The sequence below is a fragment of the Gorilla gorilla genome, chromosome Y (genome assembly GCF_029281585.2).
Source record: "Gorilla gorilla gorilla isolate KB3781 chromosome Y, NHGRI_mGorGor1-v2.1_pri, whole genome shotgun sequence".
Lineage (NCBI taxonomy): Eukaryota > Metazoa > Chordata > Mammalia > Primates > Hominidae > Gorilla > Gorilla gorilla.
The window spans coordinates 26,996,073-27,013,732 of record NC_073248.2 but is presented as its reverse complement, the minus strand read 5'-3'; positions in this window follow the sequence as shown (position 1 = coordinate 27,013,732).

Below are 17,660 nucleotides of genomic sequence, written 5' to 3'. Positions count from 1 at the left end.
TGGTGGAATCTTTCTCCTTTTGCTTATTGAACTCTTCCTCCAAGTTCACCATTGTTTCCATATTTCTTAATTACATTGGATGTAATACAAAGAACTCTGGGTATTATCTCAGACAACGAGAGACTGTTGCATCTTCATGCAGTGGTGAATATACAACAAGAAATACCTGGGAAATGTATCACAAAAATATCATCATCTTGGCACATATCATCAGGTTACCTAAATTCAAGATAGAAAAGAGCTCTGAAGTAAAAGCATGAGTTAACCTATAAAGGAAAACCTATCATATTAACTGCAAATTTCTTAGCAAAAGTCCTATAAGTAAAAATGGATTGTGGTCCTACCTTACCTCCTCATACAAAATAATTGTTAGCCAAGAATTTTTCATTCAATAAAACTAAGCTTAATAAATTAAGGTAAGATTAAATCTTTTTCAAACAAATGCTGTGACAATTCATCTCTATCAAGCCAGCGATATAAGAAATGCTAAACTGTAAGTTGTAAATCTTGAAACAAATTCTCCAAATACATCAAAATAAAACCTGTTTAAGCACAAATTTTACAAGACCTATTACAAAACTTATTCAGGCAACACAACAAAAAGGTATTCCAGGAACAACTAGCATTATGAATAAAATAGCACCTCACATCTTAATATTAATGATGGACGTAAATGTCCTAAATACTCTACTTAAAAGATACAGAATGGCAGAATAGATACAAATTCACCAGCCAAGTGTCTGCTGTCTTCAAGAGACCCACCTGTCCAGGTGCGGTGACTCAGGCCTGTAATCCCAGCACTTTGGGTAGCTGAGGCAGATGGATCATGAGGTCAGGAGTTCAAGATCACCATGGCCATCATGGTGAAACCCCATCTTTACTAAAAATACAAAAATTAGCTAGGCATGTTAGTTCACACCTATAATCCCAGCTCCTCAGGAGGCTGGGGCAGAAGAATTGTTTGAACCCAGGAGGCAGAGGAGGTAGTAGTGAGCTGAGATCATGCCATTGAACTACAGCCTGGGTTAAAGGTGAGACTCCATCTCAAAAAAAAAAAAAAAAAAAAAAAAAGGAAAAAAGTGGGAAGGATTAGCTATTCTTATATTAAACAAAACAGACTTCAAGGCAATTAAAAAACCCAAAGAATCACAATATGCAATAATGAAAGGACAAATTTATCAGGAAAATATCACAGTCCTAAACATTTGCATCTAAGACTGAAACTCCCGAATTTATTAAACAATTATTACTAGGCCTATGGAATAAGTTAGACAGCCACAGAATAATAGTGGAGAGACTTCAGTACACCATTGATAGCACTAGACAGTTCATCAAGACAGAAAGTTAACAAAGAAATAATGTACTTAAACTGTACCCTAGAACAAATGAACTTAACATGTATTTCCAGATTTTTCTACCCAAGGACTGTAGAATATATCTTTTCATTAGCACATGCAACTATCTCCAATATGGACCATATGATACACCACAGATCAAATCACAATATACTTAAGAAAGTCAAAATTATATCAAGTACTCTCTCAGACCATAGTGGAATAAACCTAGAAGTCAACTACAAAAAGAACCTTCAAAGCTATACAAATGCACAGAAATTGAATATTCTTGTGATGGAAAATATTGAGTGTCAACTTGATTGAACTGAAGAATGAAAAGTATTGTTCCTGAGTGTGTCTGTGAGGGTGTTGCCAAAGTAGTAGAGAAGATCCAAATAATCCCACAGAGGGTTAACATTTGAGTCAGTGGACTGGGAGAGAAAAATTCACCCTCAGTCTGGGTGGACATCATCTCATCAGTGGCCAGCATAGGCAGGATAAAAGCAAGAAGAGAAATGTGAAAGAACAAGACTGGGCCAGGTGCAATGCCTCATGCCTGTAATCCTAGCACTTTGGGAGGCTGAGGTGAGTGCATCACAAGGTCAGGAGATCAAGATCATCCTGGCTAACACAGTGAAACCCTATCTGTACTAAAAATACAAAAAAATTAGCTGGGCATGGTGGCAGGCACCTGTAGTCCCACTTACTCAGGAGGTTGAGGCAGGAGAATGGCATGAACCTGGGATGCAGAGCTTGCAGTGACCCAAGATCCTGCCACTGCACTCCAGCCTGGGCTACAGAGTGAGACTTTGTCTCAAAAAAAAAAAAAAAAAAAAAAAAAAAAAAAGAACAAGACTGGCTGAGTATTTTTCCTCCATCTTTCTCCTATGCTGGATGCTTCCTGAACTCTAACCTGAGATTCAAAGTTCTTCAGCTTTTTTACTCTTGGACTTACAACAGTAATTGCCGAGGGGATATTAGGCCTTTGCCCACAGACTGAGGCTACATTATCAACTTTCCTACTTTTGTGATTTTGGGACACAGACTGGCTTCTTTTCTCCTCAGCTTGTAGATGGCCTATTGTGGGACTTCAACTTGTGATCATGTGGGTCAATTCACATAATAAACTCCCTTCATATATTCATCTATCCTATTGGTTCTGTCCCTTTAGAGAACCCGGACTAATACAAAATCTTGTAAATGATCCTGAGTTGACTATGGAATAAAGATAGTAATTAAAAAATTATTTGAGTGGGGAGGAGCCAAGATGGCCGAATAGGAACAGCTCTGGTCTACAGCTCCCAGCATGAGTGACACAGAAGACGGGTGATTTCTGCATTTCCATCTGAGGTACTGGGTTCATCACACTAGCGAGTGCCAGACAGCGGGCGCAGGTCAGTGGGTGTATGCACCATGTGCGAGCTGAAGCAAGGTGAGGCATTGCCTCACTCGGGAAACGCAATGGGTCAGGGAGTTCCCTTTCCTAGTTAAAGAATGGGGTGACAGACAGCACCTGGAAAATCGGGTCACTCCCACCCAAAGACTGCACTTTTCTGATGGGCTTAAAAAACGGTGCACCAGGAGATTATATCCTGCACCTGGCTCGGAGGGTCCTATGCCCATGGAGTCTCACTGATTGCTAGCACAGCTGTCTGAGATCAAACTGCAAGTCAGCAGTGAGGCTTGGGGAGGGGTGTCTGCCATTGCCCAGGCTTCCTTAGGTAAACAAAGCAGCCAGGAAGCTCCAACTGGGTGGAGCCCACCACAGCTCAAGGAGGCCTGCCGGCTTTTGTAGGCTCCACCTCTGGGGGCAGGGCACAGACAAACAAAAAGACAGCAGTAACCTCTGCAGACTTAAATGTCCCTGTCTGACAGCTTTGAAGAGAGCAGTGGTTCTCCCAGCACGCAGCTGGAGATCTGAGTACAGGCAGACTGCCTCCTCAAGTGGGTCCCTGACCCCTGACCCCCAAGCAGCCTAACTGGGAGGCACCCCCTAGCAGGGGCAGACTGATACCTCACATGGCCGGGTACTCTAACAGACATGCAGCTGAAGGTACTGTCTGTTAGAAGGAAAACTAACAAACAGAAAGGACATCCATACCAAAAACCCATCTGTACATCACCATCATCAAAGACCAAAAGTAGATAAAACCACAAAGATGGGGAAAAAACAGAGCAGAAAAACTGGAAAGTCTAAAAGGCAGAGCACCTCTCCTCCTCCAAAGGAACGCAGTTCCTCACCAGCAACGGAACAAAGCTGGATGGAGAATGACTTTGACGAGTTGAGAGAAGAAGGCTTCAGATGATCAAATTACTCTGAGTTACAGGAGGACATTCAAATCAAAGGCAAAGAAGTTAAAAACTTTGAAAAAAAATTAGAAGAATGTATAACTAGAATAACCAATACAGAGAAGTCCTTAAAAGAGCTGATGGAGCTGAAAACCAAGGCTTGAGAACTATGTGAAGAATGCAGAGGCCTCAGGAGGTGATACAATCAACGGGAAGAAAGGGTATCAGTGATGGAAGATGAAATGAATGAAATGATGTGAGAAGGGAAGTTTAGAGAAAAAAGAATAAAAAGACATGAACAAAGTCTCCAAGACATATGGGACTATGTGAAAAGACCAAATCTACGTCTGATTGATGTACCTGAAAGTGACGGGGAGAATGGAAACAAGTTGGAAAACACTCTGCAGGATATTATCCAGGAGAACTTCCCCAATCTAGCAAGGCAGGCCAACATTCAGATTGAGGAAATACAGAGAACGCCACAAAGATACTCCTCGAGAAGAGCAACTTCAAGACACATAATTGTCAGATTCACCAAAGTTGAAATGAAGGAAAAAATGTTAAGTGCAGCCAGAAAGAAAGGTCAGGTTACCCTCAAAGGGAAGCCCATCAGACTAACAGCGGATCTCTCAGCAGAAACTCTACAAGCCAGAAGAGAGTGGGGGCCAATATTCAACATTCTTAAAGAAAAGAATTTTCAACCCAGAATTTCATATCCAGCCAAAAAAAGCTTCACAAGTGAAGGAGAAATAAAATACTTTACAGACAAGCAAATGCTGAGAGGTTCTTTCACCACCCGGCCTGCCCTAAAAGAGCTCCTGAAGGAAGCACTAAACATGGAAAGGAACAACTGGTACCAGCCACTGCAAAATCATGCCAAAATGTAAAGACCATCGAGACTAGGAAGAAACTGCATCAACTAATGAGCAAAATAACCACCTAACATCATAATGACAGGATCAAATTCACACATAACAATACTAATTTTAAATGTAAATGGACTAAATGCTCCATTTAAAAGACACAGACTGGCAAATTGGATAAAGAGTCAAGACCCATCAGTGTGCTCTATTCAGGAAACCCATACACGTGCAGAGACACGCATAGTCTCAAAATAAAAAGATGGAGGAAGGTCTACCAAGCAAATGGAAAAGAAAAAAAGGCAGAGGTTGCAATCTTAGTCTCTGATAAAACAGATTTTAAACCAACAAAGATCAAATGAGACAAAGAAGGCCATTATGTAATGGTAAAGGGATCAATTCAATAAGAAGAGCTAACTATCCTAAATATATATGCACCCAATACAGGAGCACTCAGATTCATAAAGCAAGTCCTGAGTGACCTACAAAGAGACTTAGACTCCCACACATTAATAATGGGAGATTTTAACACCCGACTGTCAACATTAGACAGATCAATGAGACAAAAAGTTGACAAGGATACCCAGGAATTGAACTCAGCTCTGCACCAAGCAGACCTAATAGACATCTACAGAACTCTCCACCCCAAATCAATAGAATATAAATTGTTTTCAGCACCACACCACACCTATTCCAAAATGACCACATATGTGGAAGTAAAGCTCTCCTCAGCAAATGTAAAAGAACAGAAATTATAATAAACTGTCTCTCAGACCACAGTGCAATCAAACTAGAGCTCAGAATTAAGAGTCTCACTCAAAACAGCACAACTACATGGAAACTGAACAACCTGCTCCTGAATGACTACTACGTACATAAGGAAATGAAGGCAGAAATAAAGTTGTTCTTTGAAACCAACAAGAACAAAGACACAACATACCAGAATCTCTGGGATGCATTCAAAGCAGAGTGTAGAGGGAAATTTACAGCACTAAATGCCCACAAGAGAAAGCAGGAAAGAACCAAAATTTACACCCTAACATCACAATTAAAAGAACTAGAAAAGCAAGAGCAAACATGTACGAAAGCTAGCAGAAGGCAAGAAATAACTAAAATCAGAGCAGAACTGAAGGAAATAGAGACAAAAAAAAAAACCTTCAAAAAATTAATGAATCCAGGAGCTGGTTTTTTGAAAGGATCAACAAAATTGATAGACTGCTGGCAAGACTAATAAAGAAAAAGAGAAGAATCAAATAGATGCAATAAAAAATGATAAAGGGGATATCACCACCAATCCCACAGAAATACAAACTACCATCAGAGAATTCTACAAACACCTCTACAGAAATAAACTAGAAAATCTAGAAGAAATTGATAAATTCCTTGACACATACACACTCCCAAGACTAAACCAGGAAGAAGTTGAATCTCTGAATAGACCAATAACAGGGTCTGAAATTGTGGCAATAATCAATAGCTTACCAATCAAAAAGAGTCCAGGACCAGATGGATTCACAGCCAAATTCTACCAGAGGTACAAGGAGGAACTGGTACCATTCCTTCTGAAACTATTCCAATCAACAGAAAAAGAGGGAATCCTCCCTAACTCATTTTATGAGGCTAGCATCATCCTGATACAAAAGCCTGGCACAGACACGACCAAAAAAGAGAATTTTAGACCAATATCCTTGATGAACATTGACGCAAAAATCCTCAATAAAATACTGCCAAACTGAATCCAGCAGCACATCAAAAAACTTATCCACTGTGATCAAATGGGCTTCATCCCTGGTATGCAAGCCTGGTTCAATATACACATATCAATAAATGTAATCCAGCATATAAACAGAACCAAAGACAAAAATCACATGATTATCTCAATAGATGCAGAAAAGGCCTTTGACAAAATTTAACAACCTTCATGCTAAAAACTCTCAATAAAGTAGGTATTGATGGGATGTATTTCAAAATAATAAGAGCTATCTATGACAAACCCTCAGCCAATGTCATACTGAGTGGGCAAAAAGTGGAAGCATTCCCTTTGAAAACTGGCACAAGACAGGGATGCCCTCTCTCACCACTCTTATTCAACATAGTGTTGGAAGTTCTGGCCAGGACAATCAGGCAGGAGAAGGAAATAAAGGGTATTCAACTAGGAAAAGAGGAAGTCAAATTGTCCCTGTTTGCAGATGACATGATTGTATATCTAGAAAATCCCATTGTGTCAGCCCAAAATCTCCTTAGCTGATAAGCAACTTCAGCAAAGTCTCAGGATACAAAATCAATGTACAAAATTCACAAGCATTCTTATACACCAACAACAGACAAACAGAGAGCCAAATCATGAGTGAACTCCCATTCACAATTGCTTCAAAGAGAATAAAATACCTAGGAATCCAACTTAGAAGGGATGTGAAGGACCTCTTCAAGGAGAACTACAAACCACTGCTCAAGGAAATAAAAGAGGATACAAACAAATGGAAGAACATTCCATGCTCATGGGTAGGAAGAATCAATATCATGAAAATTGTCATACTGCCGAAGGTAATTTACAGATTCAATGTCATCCCCATCAAGCTACCAATGACTTTCTTCACAGAATTGGAAAAAACTACTTTAAAGTTCACATGGAATCAAAAAAGAGCCCGCATCGCCAAATCAATCCTAAGCCAAAAGAACAAAGGTGAAGGCATCATGCTACCTGACTTCAAACTATACTACAAGGCTACAGTAGCCAAAACAGCATGGTACTGGTATCGAAACAGAGATATAGATCAATGGAACAGAACAGAGCCCTCAGAAATAATGCTGCATATCTACAACTATCTGATCTTTGACAAACCTGAGAAAAACAAGCAATGGGGAAAGGATTCCCTGTTTAATAAATGGTGCTGGGAAAACTGGCTAGCCATATGTAGAAAGCTGAAACTGGATCCCTTCCTTACACCTTATACAAAAATCAGTTCAACATAGATTAAAGACTTAAACATTAGACCTAAAACCATAAAAACCCTAAAAGAAAACCTAGGCATTACCATTCAGGACATAGGCACGGGCAAGGACTTCATGTCTAAACACAAAAAGCAATGGCAACAAAAGCCAAAATTGACAAATGGGAACTAATTAAACTAAAGAGCTTCTGGACAGCAAAAGAAACTACTATCAGAATAAACAGGCAACCTACAAAATGGGAGAAAATTTTCACAACCTACTCATCTGACAAAGGGCTAATATCCAGAATCTACAATGAACTCAAACAAATTTACAAGAAAAAAACAGACAACCCCATCAAAAAGTGGGCAAAGGACATGAATAGACACTTGTCAAAAGAAGACATTTATGCAGCCAAAAAACACATGGAAAAATGCTCACCATCACTGGCCATCAGAGAAATGCAAATCAAAATCACAATGAGATACCATCTCACAATGTTTAGAATGGCAATCATTAAAAAGTCAGATAACAACTGGTGCTGGAGAGGATGTGGAGAAATAGGAACACTTTTACACTGTTGGTGGGACTGTAAACTAGTTCAACCCTTGTGGAAGTCAGTGTGGCGATTCCTCAGGGATCTAGAACTAGAAATACCATTTGACCCAGCCATCCCATTACTGGGTATATACCCAAACGACTATAAATCATGCTGCTATAAAGACACATGCACACGTATGTTTATTGCGGCACTATTCACAATAGCAAAGACTTGGAACCAACCCAAATGTCCAACAATGATAGACTGGATTAAGAAAATGTGGCACATATACACTATGGAATACTATGCAGCCATAAAAAATGATGAGTTGATGTCCTTTGTAGGGACATGGGTGAAATTGGAAATCATCATTCTCAGTAAACTATCGCAAGAACAAAAAACCAAACACCGCATATTCTCACTCATAGGTGGGAATTGAACAATGAGAACACATGGACACAGGAAGGGGAACATCACACTCTGGGGATTGTTGTGGGGTGAGGGAGGGGGGAGGGATGGCATTGGGAGATATACCTAATGCTAGATGACGAGTTAGTGGGTGCAGTGCACCAGCATGGCACATGTATACATATGTAACTAACCTGCACATTGTGCACATGTACCCTAAAACTTAAAGTATATTAAAAAAAAATTCTTTGAACTGAATTACATTAGTGACACAACTTATCAAAACCTCTGGGATACAGCAAAAGCAGTACTAAGAGGAAAGTTTATGGCATTAAATATCTACATCAAAAGTTGGAAAAAGCAAAAATAGACAATATAAGGTCGCATTTCAAGGAACTAGAGAAATAAGAGCAAGCCAAACCCAGACAAACAAAGAAAAGAGATAACAAAGATAAGAGCAGAACTAAGTAAAATGGAAACAAAAGCAATACAAAAGATAAATGTAACCAAAAGCTAGTTATTTGAAAAGATAAAAAGACTGATAGACTGATAGTGAGGCTAATTTAGAAAAGAGAAGATCCAAAGAAGTTCAATTAGAAACAAAACAAGAGATATTATGACCAATACCACAGAACTCCAAATATCTGGGACTACAGGCTCGTGCCCCCATACCTGGCTAATTTTTTGTATTTTTATTAGAGACGGGGTTTCACCATGTTAGCCAGGATTGTCTCCATCTCCTGACCTTGTGACCTGCCCGCTGCGGCCTTCCAAAGTCTGGAGTTGCAGGCATGAGCTACCTCTTCTGGCCTTCAATTTGTTTTGGTAGTTGCTGATAACAGTATATCCTTTCAATCTTTAATGTTTTTTTAAGGACCTTTTATAAGTGAGTTCCAGTGGTAATGAATTATCTCAGCATACACTTGTCTGAAAAATATCCTATTTCCACCTCAGAAAGCTTAATTTGGCTGTATATAAAATTTTTGTCTTTTTTTCTTTAAGAATGGTGAATACTGGGCTCCCAATCTCTTCTGGCTGGCAAGATATCTGCTGAAACATCTTCTTTTATCCGAATATGGTTTCCTTTGTACTTACATGCCCTTCCTCTCTAACTGCCTTTAGCATTTTAAAATTCATTTAGACCTTGGAGAATCTGATTACTGTGTTTCTTTGGGATGATCTTCTTGTGCAGTATCTCATGTGGGTTATTTGCATTTCCTGAATTTGAATGTTGGCCTCTCTAGTGACGCTGGAAAGTTCTTCTTGAACATGTTTTCAAAGTTGTTTGCTTTCACCACAATTTTTTCAGAATGCCAGTGTATTACAGGTTTGGTCTTTTTACATAATTCCATACTTCTCAGAAGTTTTCTTTGTTCTTTTTAGTTTATTTCTGTCTAAGTTAGTTAGCAGAATGTGTTGTCAAGCTCTGAGATTCTTTCCTCAGTTGGATTTTTTTTTGCTATTAATACTTACGATTATATTTTACAATTTTTGTAATGTGTTTTTCAGCTTTATTACATCAGTTTAGTTCTGTCTTATACTGACCAGTTCATCTGCCAGCTCCTGTATCATTTTATTGTATTTCTTAGGTTTCTTAAATTACACACAGATTTTATTTTAAATCATGGTCATCTTCATTTCTATCCATATTTTAAATTGTATTTCAATTTTTGCAGCTATTTCAGCCTGCTTAAGAATCCTTCCTGAAGAAGTTGTGTGATTTTTTTTCATGAAAAGAAGACACCAAGGACTTTTGAGTTGCCAAAGTTCTTGAACTGGTGTTTGATTACACAGTATTTTAAAATATTTTTCTGTATTTATACATTTATATGTATATATAATTTTGTGAACATCTATAGACCTATTTATAGGATGTTTTAATAATCAAGTTATTCACCAACATTAAGAAATCACTATTTTCATGTTGGTTGAACAATTATTTCTATATGTAAAGCAAACTTAGGCAAAAGAATTCAGTAGAAAAAGCAAAGTACAGTAGGATGTTTGCATAGGTTATCTATAAATAGAAAAAAAAAAGGTGAAACCAGAAACAATTAAATCAAACAAACAAACCTGAACTGAAAACCCATTGAACATTTGTCAAGTGTATTATGTATTAGAAGATATATGACAACAGTGTGTTAAGTCTAGTTCTTTTCTGAGGAGTGTGTATCCAGACTTTTCCTTTTTAGACAACTTATTTCTTTACACTTGGGATGGCTTAAGAGAAAGAAGGCCATATATCAATACCTACTATTTCTTCACTAACAAAAGAAACATTAGTATGAAAAGACTTTAGAGCTTATATTCTCCAACTGTGTAGTGAACAAATCCCTTCTCAAGATGGTACTTGTCTTTACTAGGCAGAAGCAGCAAACTTCTCCCATTATGAGGCATGCCACATTTTAGCTTCCACTGTTTATCAGCCTTTTTAAATATTAAGCTGAATTGTTTCTCCATATTCTAACTTTGTCATATGAAGCAAACCTCTTCTGTATAATGAGTTTTATTAATTTTTTACATATACACATATTTTAAAAAAATATTTGAAAATTTATTGCTTTAGGTTTACAGACTTCAAGACATTTTAATTCTACATAGTTGAATATATGGAGATTATCCTCATTTCCACAACATATAGTCAAGGAATTTAACATTGACATAACATTATTCTCTCATGTAATTTTACACATTTCGTTTAAAAAGTTCTTCAATTGTCCTTATGCATTCTACTATTTATTTATTTTTTTTGAGACCGAGTCTCGCTCTGTTGCCCAGGCTGGAGTACAGTGGCTTGATCTCGGCTCACTGCAAGCTCCTTCTCCTGGGTTCACACCCTTCTCCCACCTCACCATCCTGAGTAGCAGGGACTATAGATGCCTACCACCACACCTGGTTAATTTTGTTTGTGTATTTTTACATTTACATTGGAGTTTAGTTCCTGTTTTGTTCTCAGCATGAATGTTATTGAAATATTAAAATGTTACTAGCTTTTGTACATTTATTCTGTATAGTGAAAGTCTGCATGGGTTTTCACCATGTTAGCCAGGATGGTCTCAATCTCCTGACCTCATGATCTGCCCTCCTCGGCCTCCCAAAGTGCAGGGATTACAGGTGTGAGCCCCCGCACCCAGACTACTTTTTTAAAATTTCAACATATTTTTGGGTAAAAGTGATTTTTGGTTACATGAGTAAATTATTTAGTGGTGAAGTCTGAGATTTTAGTGCAGCCATCACCTGAGTAGAGTACATTTTACCAATTTCGTAAAATATTTTTTATTTTTATAGATTCAGGTTTATGTGTACTTGTCTGACAGGTAACTCTTCAACAATCATCTCCTCTGACATCCTCCCTTTTGAAATTTCCAGTGTCTATTATTTTTCTCTGTGTGTCCATGTCATCTCACTGTTTAACTCACAGTTATAAGTGAGAACATGCAGTATTTGATTTTCTCTTCCTTAGCTATTTTTGTTACTGGTTTAATTTTGTTACTCATTATATGTCTGTTTAGGGTTCATAAGTATACCTTGGTCAATTTTGGGAGGCTGTATGCTTTCAGGAATTTAATTATTTTGTTCACTTTTCTAGTTTGTTCATGTAGAAATGCTCATAGTCATTTTTAATAATCTTTTGTATTCCTATAGTATCAGCTACAATGTTACCTTTATTCTTTCTGATTGTGCTTACTTAAATCTTCCTTTTTTCATATTTAATCTTACTAGCAGTCTATTATTTTGTTTGCTTTTTAAACAATGTTTTGGTTTATTATTCCTTCGTATTGCTTTTCTAAATTATCTCAATTCTATTTAGTTTCTGATGTTTGTTATATATTTATTTCTGCTAACTTTGGGTGTTCTTGTAATTTTATTTTCTTGGGGTAAAATAATTGATTGTTAATTGGAGATATTTCTAACTTTTTTACGTAGATATTTAACACTATAAACTTTTCTTTTTTGCACTTCTTGCAAGGGTTTCCACACCACAAAGAGGGTTTTGTGTGTTGTGTGATAATTTAAATTTCAAAATTTTTTGATCTCTGCATTAATTTTGCCATATACTACTCAAAGGTTATTTAGAAGCAAGTTATTTAGTTTCTATATAATCACATAGATTTGAGTTATTATTGTATTGATTTGTAATTTTATTATTTTATGATTATTAAGAGCTTTAGTACTCACTGTGGTTTATTTTTTAACTTTTTATTTTGTGGGTTTATATTTGATGTATATATTTATGTGTTAAATGAGATATTTTACTACAGTCATGCAATATTTAGTAACCACATAACGGAAAATTGGGTATCCCCCTCCTCAAGGATTTATTCTTTATGTTATGAACAATCTAATTATGCTCTTTTAGCTGTATTAAGATGTATAATGAAAGTACTAATGACTATAGTTTCCCTGTTGTGCTATCAAATACTAGGTCTTATTCATCTTTTCCGACTTGTTTGGTACCGATTTGCCACGTCCATGTTCTCCCCAACTCTCATCTATCCTTCTCAGTCCCTGGTAATTATCTCTTTCCTCCTTATCTCCATGAGTTTAATTGTATTGACTACTTTAGCTCTTAGACATAAATGAAAAAAACAATGTCAATCTTTTTGTGCCTGGTATATCTCATTTTAACATATTGACCTTCAGGTCCACCAATGCTATTGCAAATTACAAAACCTCATTCACTTTTATGGCTGATTGGTACTCCATTGATCTTATGGATCAGTTTTCTTCTAAATCTTGGCTATTGTGAACAGTGCTCCAAGAAACATGACAATGAATGTATCTTTGATATACTGATTTTCTTTCTTTTGTGTATATAGCCAGCAGTGGTATTGCTAAATTATATGATAGCACTATTATAATTACTTATTTTCAAAAATGAATAATAAGCTGTCTTTAACATTATACTTTGCTTTTTGATGTTTTGTTGTTTTTATTCATCTTTCTGTACTATGTCTTTCAAAGTTGTTGTAGTTATTTTTGATTGGTTGACTATTAAGTCTTTCTACTTAAGAGTAATTTATACACTTCAGTTACAGTGTTATAACATTCTGTGTTTTTCTGTGTACTTAGTATTAACAGTGAGTTTTTCCACCTTTGGAAGTTTCTTATTGCCCATTAATGTTATTTTATTTTAGATTAAATAACTCTTTTTATTTATTATTTATTTATTTATTTTTTAACAGATATGTGTTGATGAAGTCCCTCAGTTTTTGTTTGGAAAAGTCTTTATTTCTCCTTTATGCATAAATAATATTTTCATTGGGTATACTATTCTAGCATCAAAAGTTTTCATTTCTCTTCAGCACTTTAAATATGTTATGCCTTTCTTCCTTGGCCTGTAAAGTTTCCACTGAAAGACTGCTGCGAGATATATTGCATCTCCATTTCATATTACTTGTTAACTTTTTTTCTTGTTGCTTTTGAATCCTTTTTTAGTCTGGCTTTTGGGAGTTTGATTATTAAATTCCTTGAGGTAGTCTTTTTTGCATTAGATCTGCTTGGTGTTGTATCACTATCTACTTGAATGTTGATGTATTTCTGTAAGTTTGAAAAGTTCTTATAATTATCCCTTTGAAGAAAGTTTCCCCAAGTTTTTTTTTTTTTTTTTTTGGTGATGAGTGGGATGGAGTCTCACTCTGTTGCCGGGGCAGTGGCATGCTCTTGGCTCACTGCAATCTCCACCTCCCGGGTTCATGCCATTCTCCTGCCTCAGCCTCCCAAGTAGCTGGGACTACAGGCACCTGCCACTACACCCAGCTAATTTTTTTGTGTTTTTAGTAGAGACGGGGTTTCACCATGTTAGGCAGGATAGTCTTGATCTCCTGACCTCATGATCCTCCCACCTTGGCCTCCCAAATTGCTGGGATGACAGTCATGAACCACTACACCTGGCCCATGTCTCTTTTTCTACCTTCTCCTTAAAGTAAAAGCTAGTAACTCTTAGATTTCCCCTTTTCAGCTATTTTCTGGATCTGCTAGCCATGCCTTATTATTTTTTCTTTCTTTGTAATCCTCTGTATATATTCACATAGACTGTCTTCATACTCACTAATATCCTCTTATGCTTGATCAGTTATGCTGTTAATAGACTCTGATGCATTCTTTAACATGTTAGTAGCATTTTCAACTCAATTTCTAATTGCTTCTTTTTCATGATTTTAGTCTCTTATGTAAATTTACTTAATGTATTTCTGACTTTCCCCTCTGTTATTTTGAATTTTTTTGCGTTTCCTCAAAACTGCTATTTTGAGTTCTCTGCCTGAAAAATCACATAGCTGTCTCTCCAGGAGTAGTCCCTAGTACCTTCTTTAGTTTATTTGGTGAGGTCATGTTTCATGGATAGTCTTAATGCTTGTAGATGATTCTCAGTGTCTGTGCATTGAAGATTTTCCAATTTTGTTCATAAAAAACATTCCAATAAATCCAAAACTTAACAAAATAATACCAAGTATCTTCTCATATCAAAGATGAATAAAATTAGAAATCAAAGGGATAGAGCAAGATGGCAGAATAGAAGCCTACACTCTTCATCATCCCACTGGACAAGAAAATTTGTACAACTATTGTCACACAGGAAAGATCATCACAAGAATCAAAAAATTAAATAAGAAATAACAGTACCTGGTTTTAACCTCACACTGCTATAAGGGACACTAAGGAGGGCAAAAGAGATAATCTTTAATCACCAGTGCCACTCCTCTGGCACCAAGTCTATTCAAGTACTTGGGAAGTCTTCCCAAAAAATACAGGCACAGAATAAAAGCCATCTATGAAGACTTCAATACATACCTAGCTCTTCAATGCTCTTAATTTTTGGATTTATTGGAATGCTTTTTATGAACAAGTATATGGTCAATTTTGGAAAATATTCAAAGTAAACATGAGAAAAGCATATATTTTATAATAGTTGTTCACTATAATTAGTAAATATCTATTAGGTTTGAGTCCAATTTAATTCAAGTATTTATTTGTTATTGTTTCTCTTGATGATTTCTATTGTGTTTCAGTGGAATGTAGTAGTATTATAGAATCCTATTGAATGGAACACTTTATATAACAAACTTTCTCTTTTTATTGCTGTTGTTGATTTAAAGTATCCTTTGTTTGAGATTATATAATAGCTACTCCTGCTACCTTTCTCTGTTTGCATAGTGTATTATTTTCTACCTTATTATTTCAAGTTCTGGAGTGTCTACCTGTTAGCTGTGTCGCTTTTAGGCAGCAGAGATTTGGAGCATGTGTTATCCTACAAGTCTTTTAAGAGGGGTTTTTAAACAATTTATATTTCAGGTTAATGTTGATACACAGGGTCTTTTTCCTCTCATAACGTTACCTACTTGTTTTGTGGTGTCAATTGTGTAATTGCTTTATGGGATCTGTTAGCTTTGTATTTATGTGCCCTTTCATAATGCTGAATATTGTTCTTTCATTCCCATATTTAGAACTTCTTTGAGAATTCCTTGTAGAATGATCTCATGGTAACAAATTCCCTTCACATTTGCTCATTTGAAAAATAATTAACTTCTCCTTTACATGAGGCTTTATTTATCAGCATACAAAATATTTGGCTGCATTTTTTTCTTTAGGAAGACTGAAAATAGAATCTTATTCCTTCTGGCCTATAGGTTTTTCAACTAAATAAAGTCTATTGACTTTATTTTATATATGATTTGATTCTTCCTTCTTATTTCTTTCAGAATTTGTTCCTTCACATTTACTTTTGAATACTCTGATGATTATATGCCTTATTGATAATCATCTTGCAAAGCATCTTTCAGGTTATACTTCAGCTTATTTTAAAAGATCTAAATGGCTACAGTGATCAGAGAAGAGAAACTTTTTTTTCTGGATTATATTATCAAATGAGTTTTTCAAACTTTTTACTATTTATTGTTTTTTTCTCAAGGGTGCCTTAAGGGATACAAGACTTTAAGGTATAAATGGAAAGAGAAAAGAAAGCCTGTAACTTATAGCATCTATCACTATGCACTCCCATATTTCTCGAAGCCTTTTCCCAGTTTTTATATTTTTTCCTTTTTTCATTTGTTTTTAAAGTTTTATGTTTTTCTACTGGGATAGCTTAAAAGTCTTTTCTTCAAGTTCTGAATTTTTTTCTTCTGCTTGGTTTACTTTATTATAGCTTTTAATTGTATTTTGTAAATTGTGAGTACATTTTTCTAGGTTTTTGTTTGGCTATTACCAGTTTATCTCTTCTTTCATATTTGCATTTTTTTCTGATTTATTTGTGTTGATATCTGACTTTCTCATGGATCTCACTGAGCTTTCTTATAATCCATATTTGCACTTTTAAAAATCTGTTTTCACACAATTTTTATTTTAGTTAGAATCCATTGCTGGAGACCTAATATGAATTTTCTCTTTACCCATCAGTGCAGAAATAACTGGGTCCTCTCCTACATGAGCTTTACGTGTATGTACCTTCAGCCCTCTGGAACATTTCAGGGTAACTACATCCCCACAGGAAGAGCATTCTTCAGGTTCAAGCGTGCATGAAAGGTGGAGTAAAAATTCATCCCTACTTGGAATGTCAACATTCCTATAGATAAAAATGGTATTTGCCCAGTTTGAGCAGCCAGACCCTTGTTCAGAAGAAAGTCTGAGAGGTGGATCACTTTCCTGCAGGCCTGGCAAGGGAGATGAGGTTGTTTCCACCCTTTCCCTGATAAGATGTCAGTGTGTTTTACTGAGAGCTCCCCAAGCAATCTCTGCCAACCTTCTGCTTATTATTAAGTATTTCAACTACTAACCTGCTTTAGCTACAACCAATTTCTACCCAGAGAGACCTCCCCTAAAACCATGAAGCCTAAACTTTTAAATACAGTAAACAAAATGGAAACAAAATAAATAAATAAAATGTGCATGTAATGGGGGAACAAGGTGAGCTTAAAGAGACCTCTGTCATTTCACACTTACAGGTAACAGTGAACTTGCTCTCACACTCAGTACACTTCTACTACAACCAGCATCTGAGAAAGCTATTACATAAAAATTTTCTCCGTCTGCACCCCTGAAAGCAGAAAGTGCCAAATTAGTCTAGAATAAGCTATAAGTATTAAAAAATATCATCCTTAAGGTGAAACATTTCAAAACAGAAAATTTAGAAAATTAAACATATGTATAACTTGTCTACCCAAATGAGAAGGAACCAGAAAAATAACTTTGGTAATATTAAAAAAAACAGGTTCTAAAACACTCCAAAAAGTTTACACTAACTCCTCAGCAATAGAGCCAAATCAAGATCAATATTCTCTGAAATACTGTGTCCAGAATTGG